This window comes from Pleurodeles waltl, chromosome 11 (genome assembly GCF_031143425.1).
Source record: "Pleurodeles waltl isolate 20211129_DDA chromosome 11, aPleWal1.hap1.20221129, whole genome shotgun sequence".
Classification (NCBI taxonomy): Eukaryota; Metazoa; Chordata; class Amphibia; order Caudata; family Salamandridae; genus Pleurodeles; species Pleurodeles waltl.
In genome coordinates, this window is record NC_090450.1 from 966,040,405 (window position 1) to 966,049,817 (window position 9,413).

A 9,413-nucleotide genomic window follows, 5' to 3' on the forward strand; every position below is an offset into this window, starting at 1 on the left:
TGTCTTACCTGTGCAACTCTTGCCTTTGGGAATAGATAGGAAGTATATGCAAGGTACAGTAAACCTTTCAATATTCTATACATTTATACTAAATTAATACATTTTTCACACCATAAAAAATTACAAAGTCAATTGGTGGATCAAACATGGAACATATGAATATCTACAATAAAGGATTCTTAAAGAAGGCATTCAACACTAGGGACATTCAGAAAGGGCTCATCATCTTAGCAGTTTGTCAGGGATCAGATACACACTGCTCACTTTGGATATCATTGCTGCCCTTGCCTACGCATTTTACAACACAGCTCAATGAAAATAGTATTTAGGATAAATTTGCCCTCTAGATATTTATTAGATGTAACTATCTGTTAAAATATCATGATCAGAAAAGTGTGTTTCCTTTCTAAGTCCAAGAAATGAATTCTGCTATTCCTTCAACTGTGACTATTTGACAATCGCCCATAGGTGTTTAATTCAAGAAGAGCACCACTACTAGATATGAACTTTTAGGAATAAGAAAACCCAGCAGGCATCTGGGACTTTGGTTTACAAAGTGACCCTCAGGCTCATTGTTACATTTGCTGAACCAAAAGGCAGTACATTGAGCTGATTGTCTTTCCTCAATTCATCTGCCAAGCCTATGAACAATGTAGTCAAAGTATATTGGATGAGCATATGATAATATTTAAGATTATGAACACAATAAGTAATTTGGGGGCTATGATTTGTTGATCTTGCTAATAAATTGTGGATGGTTAGGAAGGTAAGTCAAAACAAAGAGGACACATGTTTAAATCCTTGCCTTCTAAAAGTTAGTAGACCATCACAAAATCCATATCCCAACCTTTTACCCACTGAAGGCATAACAAAATGTCCCATCCTTTAGTGCTAACAATGGTTATAAATTCTGTCCATGGACATTTTGTTAAGAACATGACAGAGATAAGCAGATTTCTACCTGACAGTTCACCCAACTGATGCACCACTTTATGGGTACAAGCGTTTCTTCTATGATAGAGTCATGAGGCCCTCAATTATCAGTCAAGAAGGATTTGCCATAATATCACATTGATAATTGTCTGCTGATCTCCTGTTGTGTCACATCATGCGGAGACAGTTTTTGTACAGCTATACATCACAGTGGTGGATCTTCGGTGGAGGCACCCAGCTAAATGTCCTTTGTAAGTAGCACCATTCATTATCTACTTTACTTTTCAAGGATGTTTCTTTACAACCTTCTTCAGTTTTGCATTATTTGTCTCTGAATCTATATATAATTCTTTGCCTGATTGGCATGTACATATGTATATCCATCTACTCTTGGTATAAAAAAAGTTCATTTAGTTAGATTTAATTGCACTGAATATTCCTAGGTAGAGTGAAAATAATGCCCATAAAAGTAAATTTTTAAGGATCAGGCATATATTATGTTTAAAACTATAGACTAGTTTAACAAATATGCATTTCCTAGGAAATATATTTTCTCAACAGATTCCAAAAGTAGGATAATGTCAAAGTGTCTATATCAAGGACCTTCTGTATTGCTGAATATAATGAAAAAGTATAATTATGTGGGAAAATAATTCCATTGTGAGGAAATAGTCTATAATTGATGGAGTGAAAGTTTAGAAGAAAACCTGTTAAAGAAAAAAAGACATTCATATTTTATGTAAGTGATTTTCATTTCATGAACTGAGCTGCAAAGCAACAAAGTGTTATACACAATGTGGATTTTGCAATTGCAATGGCAGAAAGAGAGTGAAGGGAGAGTAGGGAAGAGGCATATCAGCAAATGGTTTGCAGTGTACAATAATTCAGTGAAACATATTTCTATGTAACTAGAACTTATTTATCTCATTATATAGTGAAAAGGCGTTCTTGTATTAATGATTAAAGTGATTTTTTTGTTCATCCAGGGGCTTTAGTTCACACTACCCTCAGTCTCAGTTGAAATCTGTACTGAATATCAAACTTTGCAGTTTTTTACAGACTTTTGAGTCCCACTCTTATCTCATGTTGTCTAGAAACAACAACCAAGAACCAATAACTTTTTGTGCATCCAGAGGCTTTATTTCACATTTCCTTCAGATCAAGTTACAATGGGCTTAGATTATAAAATGTTGCAACCATAAGTTAGGTGTGCATTGCCTTAGGTCTGGAAACTATTCTTGCTGTTTATATTCCTTCCAAACACGTTATTTACAATTTTAGAAACTCTATGGAAAATGTATGGGATTCCGATCTTACAAAAAATAGCAGGATTCTGAAGAAATAAAAGTTGTCTGATCAGGAACAGGAGAAATACAGAAAACGTTTATGACTGTGGTCAATCTGTTAGATCATTTGAAATATAATTGGGAAAAAAATACAATGTATTAGCTCAAGACATTTAAGGATTATTTGGTCAACCTGTAAAAAAAAAAATCTGTGTTACTATAACTGCAAATCATATTGCAGTGTAAATAGCTTTCCAAAATGATGCAATGCTCTAAAGAGCTCTATAGAATGTCTCAAGAACGCAGATACCTCAATAAAGTATCAAGGGTTCGATAGCAACAGCAGTTGTATTTTTGTGAGGGGAAGATGATGATGACAGATGCTGGATTTTTATCTGCATCCCATAGAATTTTAAAGATGGTGAGAACAATTGTTTTCGAGCTTGAATGTACCTACGCGATATAGTATTTGTTAATGGAGACAATGGAGCTCTGTCAATTCCCATCTATTTTAACTACTGCATATACTGCTTATATTTCCTATTTGTGCCTTCTACTCTATATCACCAGATGATGTTCCACCCATCCTTTATTTTGCTGCACCTGTTGATGCAGATAGTCTTTGCAGTGCCTCACTGCATCTGTAACAATTCATTAACTGTACATGAAGTTAAATCTAAAATACACTGTGCTGTAGCTACTACCCTGTGAATTTGTGGTTTGTGATCAGCACTGTAGCACTGTGGGTATATCTTTGGTGGAGGAACCCAGCTGAACGTCCTAAGTAAGTAACAGAATCATCACTGTGCAATATTTTAAAGAACTGCTTTAGTCTAACATACATTTTCCCTATATTTTTCTATTTTCATTACTTGAATGTGAACAGATCATGCTTATGAATGTAACAATTCATATTTCTAATATTGTATCCACACTCATAGCATTTTGATATGTAATTTTGACTGCGTTGCTACTAAATGTCATAATTTGCATTTTTATATTCTTGTATTCTTCTAGGATATTTATTGTCAGAAATCTCTGTCTGTTTTACTATTAGCAATCTAGAATGATATTTTGATTCTTTTAGGTAGAAAGTACTGTTTCCCTACAAATTGGCAACACAATTTAAAAAATATCTTTAAATACTATTAATACACAGCAGTTTCTAGGGACGTACTTTGAGCTTAATTATGTTGCTGCAAAATTGATTTCCTTTTTGTTTTGTGAGAGATTGAACTCACACCTTGAACACAGTTTCTTAAATTTAGAATATTTTGTGTTCCATCAGTCTAGTTAAAGGTGCCAAAATGTTCATATCCTATTGATTTCACTCTACCTAAAAGCATTCATTTGCAAATATGTTACTCATTCTTTTCTCAAATAATTCAAAAATTGGACTACCAGTGCCAAGTCTAAACGACAGAAAGACCATTTGACTGATTGGAGATTGTCCTGCATCTAGAAACCATTTAATATCATCCTTATGGTGTAGAAACGCTTAAGAAATGTTACACTATATTCTAGAAAGAACACTGTTCCTAGGAAGAACTAGAGTAGGGAATAAAACAGCTTCAGGTATTGGAAGCCAAAAGACTGTTTTTGGAGTTCTGTATCATAAGTTTATTGAGAAGCATACAGCCATCAATCCTAAATCTAACTCCAAATGCTACCCTGCATTTGGCTGGGTTTGTGCACAGTCTTGTGGCACAGTGTGTTTATCTTCGGTGGAGGAACCCAGCTGAATGTCCTAAGTAAGTGACAGAATTAATATCAGCTACTTTGACTGCAAGTTAATATTTTGTAAAATAGTATTGGCTTCCTTATTTTTCTTTTTTACCATCTGCTAGTATTAAGATATCCGCAAAATATGTTGGATCTCATTATGTGTTGTCTAGAGAAATGATCGGGTAATGCAGCATCCAGTATTACTAATACTATGGTGTTCAGTATTAGCTAGGTGCGGAAATAATGTATAGTTATAGAATTATTTTCTAGTTATAAGACATAGCATGTAGAATCAGTGTTGTTTGCAGCAATGCCTGCATGTTTCATTTTTTACAAGCAATATTCATCGTTCTTTTCCCTTTCAAAAGTAAATGATAAAAATTTCCTCAGGTGAGAGTTTTCAAATACATCTCATGATATTCATTTTATGCATTTCTATGCGCAAATCTTGACTTTTGCCAAACTTGTCATTAGGATGGAAATAAGTAATTCTCATGATATTTTTTATATTTCCATGTTTACTTAATGTGCTCAGGAAATAACATTCTATGTACTTTATTGGGAACAATCTGTGATCCAATGACTAATTAGGCAATAGGTCACTAGTTATCCCTTGGTTGGTTTTCGGGGTTCAACAATCAACCAAATGATGGTGTCTTTAGTGGGATAGTTCTTTTCGTTCTGCTTCCAATCCCTGTCTAATTTTAGAGCATTTAAACATAGGATAAATGCTGACAAAGCAAAATAAATATACCTGGGGATCTTTATTCATGTTTTCATGTTTATGCTGCCCATTTCCTCTGACTGGATTTCTACTGAATATATGTTGTTTATCTTTTATCATCCTTTTGTAATAAGGTAAGATGAAGTGATTTAGTGCCCCATATTGTTATTAGTCAACCTCAATCTAAAGTGCAACATCATTAACACTAAGACAACTGGTTGTTTGCAGCTATGTCTATTCAAACACATTTCAAAAATACATATCTTTTGAGAATGTTTAATGTGTTTTCCTGTATTCAATATCTACTGAGACGATATTGCTTTTTGTATTCTAAAACATATATTTTTTAATTTCTTGGATGCATTTTCTATATTTAACAGCATTTATCCTGAGTTATTCCACTTTACTAAAGAGATAGAAAAGGAAAACCAGTTTAACTCGGGACATTTCAAATATATGTAGTATTTAATGGACTATTCAGTAAATTGAATAAACTATCCCAACAACTATGATTTGATATAAACCCTACCAAGTTCTTTGTATTTATTGAGTTTATAATCCAAATGAGAGAGCTACCATTTGGAGCTTATTTTGTGCCCATCTAACAGTTGGAAAAGTTATAGATATCTGATAACGGTAGAAAGTAAAGATAATATATTCATCATTTAAAATATTGCAATATAGCATTGCATTGACTTCAAAGTTCTCTCTGTGAGAGTTCAGCTCTAAACTTTTGAAAGTCTTCATTGACTCCATAATTTATCTTCTAAGGCTTGTGAAATAGTTCACACTGAATAACAACTCTTATTATTGATATTGTTGCTGGAACTGCAATATTCTAGCACTTAATCCTAGAAAACAACCCATTTTCATGTTTGTTAATATTGTTAAATATTGCACATTATGAATATAAAATGTGATTTGCTTCCCAGTATGTGTTATGTCAGAAAGTAAACTTCATCTGATTGCTCAGTGTTTAGGTCAGTCAGCTCCCATGAACACCTGCAATACTAAATTTATAAATGTGCTACTGTAGAGAGATAGTGTTGCACTAAGCATAGCACTTTGACAAAAAATGTGTGTGTAGGTACAAAATGGAGCTGCCAAAGTTCAAACCCGTTTTGAAGTTGTAAAGTTCTGTGCTTTCAGAATAAACCTTAAACCAGTCTTTTTGTACCAACACCTTGTGTCAAATGCAATCTTCTAATCAGCTTTTAATAATACATCTTATTAGATCAGAGGTCACTCAGCTGCCGGATTGCTTTTAATGTTCTCTAGAAGAGTTTGCTCACTTTTTATTTAGCTGTTCAATAATCCTTTTCTTTCCCACAAAAAAGAAATACATTTTGTATTTCTAAAAATGATTGCCTGAACAAATTGCAGCAAATTACCATGTTGTAGAAAAGCAATTGAATTTAAGGAAATATAGGCTGGTGCTGGAGATTAGCCCTCCTATACCATTCCTAAAGTACAAATAAACCTGTGATTCATTTTACTTGGGATGCATACATATTTTTTTAAAATTTATTTCAGATACATTATTTGGATTGTCACTCTGTGTCCCCAGCAGCACCGATTGTACTGCTACTGCTAATTAGTTTTAGAAATAATGACAGACAGTTTTCATACAACCTGATTATGTTTCTACTTCTAGAGCATTTTCTCTCTGAATTTCTTTTATGAAATTCAGATCCTCACATGCATAAAACACATAACTGTTCTCAGACACTATGAAAGTCTTTAATCAAACCCATAACCGACATCAGAAGACAATCATCTCAAACGACTGCTGAAGTGAAGTTTTCACTTCAGATAATTCTTTTGCCAAAAAACTATATTTTTCATGCTTTATTACATAGGTCAGATGATGCCATGATATTGTTTGGTCTAAAAACCATTTAGTAGATGTTACAGACATACATCCTGATGGAACATTTCAAAAATATTCACTGGTGAACAATGTTTCCTTTGCAATTGTGCTTGACAAAGACAGCTAACCAAGACATGCCAAAACAAAATACTTATATTTATCCCAATTTCTGACAATTTTCCTACTTTTCTTGCAGCCGGTGAGACAAAGGGTCCTACTCTGAGCATCTTCCCACCCTCTCAGGAGGAGGTAGAAAAAGACAAGTCCACTGTGGTGTGCCTTTACCAGGACTTCTACCCGGCCTCTGTGGATGTGACCTGGACAGTTGGTGGGCAAACAATTACCAATGGAGTAGAGAAAAGCAGAGCTACTAAACAGAGTGAAAATAATCTGTTCATGGCCAGCAGTTACCTGTCTCTGCCCACCACGGACTGGAGCACAAACAAGGAAGTCACCTGTCAGGTCACCCACCAGGGAAAGAGCTTTGCAAAATCTGTCAAGAAATCAGAATGTGTTTAATGTTGAGCACAAGCTAATTGCCAGTGAAAGTTGAGTCAGCTCCTTCTAACGCTTCGGTGATATATAGTTTTTTGACCTGCAGCATTTTTACAGTAAATAACCTGCATCTTCCATGAGAAGAAGCACATTAAATGCTGGTGTCAACGTGAGTCATTACAAAATAGTCTCCACTGTAATCTTTCATCAATCATATTCAACATTTAACTTGTAATATCTCCTTTTCAGGAAGTAATTCAACCATTTAAGCCCATATGAACCATTAATGAGAAACAGCTGATCCATTCTGTGGCTCCTTTAGTTTCTTTTGTATTGTCAATAAAATTTGTGTTTTTCATCACACAATATTTAGAAAATGTATTTCTTTCTATTTTGTAGTTAATTTGTTTGAATGTGCATTAATATCAGAGAGTCTATGCTGGTTAAATGTCCCTGGTTTTCCCTTGACAATGCTGAGCAACTCAGGTAGATAAAAAAGTGCATCTGTTAGTTAACTCTAATATCTCCCTTCTTCAGACCAGAAAATAAGACCCCACTTATCAGACACAACGTAGATAAGATATCATTCAAATCCAATCGGCTCCTTCACCCACTCTAATTTATTGGTATTGCATCTGGAAATCACTCCCTTTTATTTTAGTATGCACAGCACATGGTTAAACAGATAGTTGTAATCAAAATTGAACTCTCATAGGTAGATAACTAGATCTAATGACAGACTAAATGTTAAAGTTTTCTTTGTCAAAGCATCTTTTGGTGTGAGACTCATTGCGAAACAGATGTGTTCCTGTTGGATATTTATTTGCTTGCATGAATAGATTGATTAATGAATAGTACAAAGATTTTCACAACAGACAATAGAATGTCAAAGGTCAGTTGTAGATAATATTGAAAATTCATGATAGATCCAATAAAATTATTGCACAGCTTGGTGACTTTCAAAAGTGCCATATCTTAAATTATCGATCATACCTAACAGCTCAGTGGCTGTCACATGTTTTGACTAAAAGTATGTGAAACAGATTACAATTTCATGTTTCAAATATCTCACGATATACATATCAAAACTTGCTAACTCTTCTAAGAATAATGAGGCTTATAATGGAACATGTTTGTTATTTGACTTAGGGGCAATACCTGGAAGGTGCTATCTATTCAGAGAGATACACCTCGCAATACGTAACATTCAGAAATTCATTACAATCTTTGCAATATTTTAACCAGTGTACTGATGCTGATCTACCACAAGTTACATCTATTGCTTTTCTAAAATCAAGGTGTTTTTTATTCAGGTGATTACTGCACTTTATGAATATGATCTTACACAAAGAAATATAACAAACACAATGATGAAATAGAAGATTGGGACCGATGAAGAGGCGACAATGAAAATCCTCAACTATATAAATAAGGTCATTCTGGAGACTGAATTGATTAGAATAGTGTGGGGTCACTTAGGAAAGCTTAACGTGTTAAAATAGATATTAAAAAAAGGGGATCTCTTGAGTAGAGCAGAGCAGAAGAGAAGTGTAGAGTAAGAATGAAAAGATATGGCAGAGGAGAATAGTAAATGTAAACAGAGGTGAGGAGTGGAATAGAAAGAGGAAGAGAAATATGGTCTTAAGAACCCTGAGGTGAATGTAAGCTCTGATAGGGATTAGCAGCATAGCTAAACTGAAAAGCAAGTAAGAAAGTGTAACTGAAGAATGAAGGAAACTGAGAAAGAGAAGACTGTAAAAAACAAGGGAATAAGGTAGATGAGGAAATTGGGTTTGAGAGGTTGTATGATATGGGAGCAAGAGGTTGTGTGAAAGAAAAATAGGTGTTGGTGAATGAGTCTGTTTCCTTGAGTACGTGGTGTGGAGAATAACACAATATACCACAGGGAGTAGATCATCTGCAGAAAATTGATTATGGTCTAAGTAGGGAACCAAGAGTAAAACACTTGAATCTTCACCAAATGAGATTGAGACAAATAACCATCAAAATATAACCCTCATTTAATTGCTCAAACTATGATTACAGATTTTTAGGCAATTGTAAAGAGTGTGTCTATCTCTTTCTCTGCTTTCGGTTTTCCAGGACTACAAGCCATCAGTGAAATATTAGCCTCGATTTGCAGTGGGTACACGTGCTAAATCTTACAGTTTATGGAGCAAGAAGAAGCCCATGGAAAACAATCCACAAGTGAATTCCATTAGTGGATTTTGCTTTAGTGCGACTACTTCCAGCACATATGTGATAATATTTCAATAGTACACAACTTTAAATGGGGCCAGTAACTTGACAGAAACCCTCATAATTGGTAGAAATATAAGTATTTTTATTTTGGTTGTATTCAGGAGGCAGCCCATATTGT

At 34.4% G+C, this 9,413-nt stretch overlaps 1 long non-coding RNA gene across 1 annotated transcript; it reads left to right on the top strand.

The window, feature by feature from the left end:
- Positions 1-1,070: 1,070 nt before the first annotated feature.
- On the top strand, positions 1,071-7,399 carry LOC138266431 (uncharacterized). Its single transcript, XR_011199522.1, has 2 exons — positions 1,071-1,184; positions 6,735-7,399. It is a non-coding gene; the product is annotated as an uncharacterized lncRNA (long non-coding RNA).
- The last annotated feature ends 2,014 nt before the right edge of the window (positions 7,400-9,413 follow it).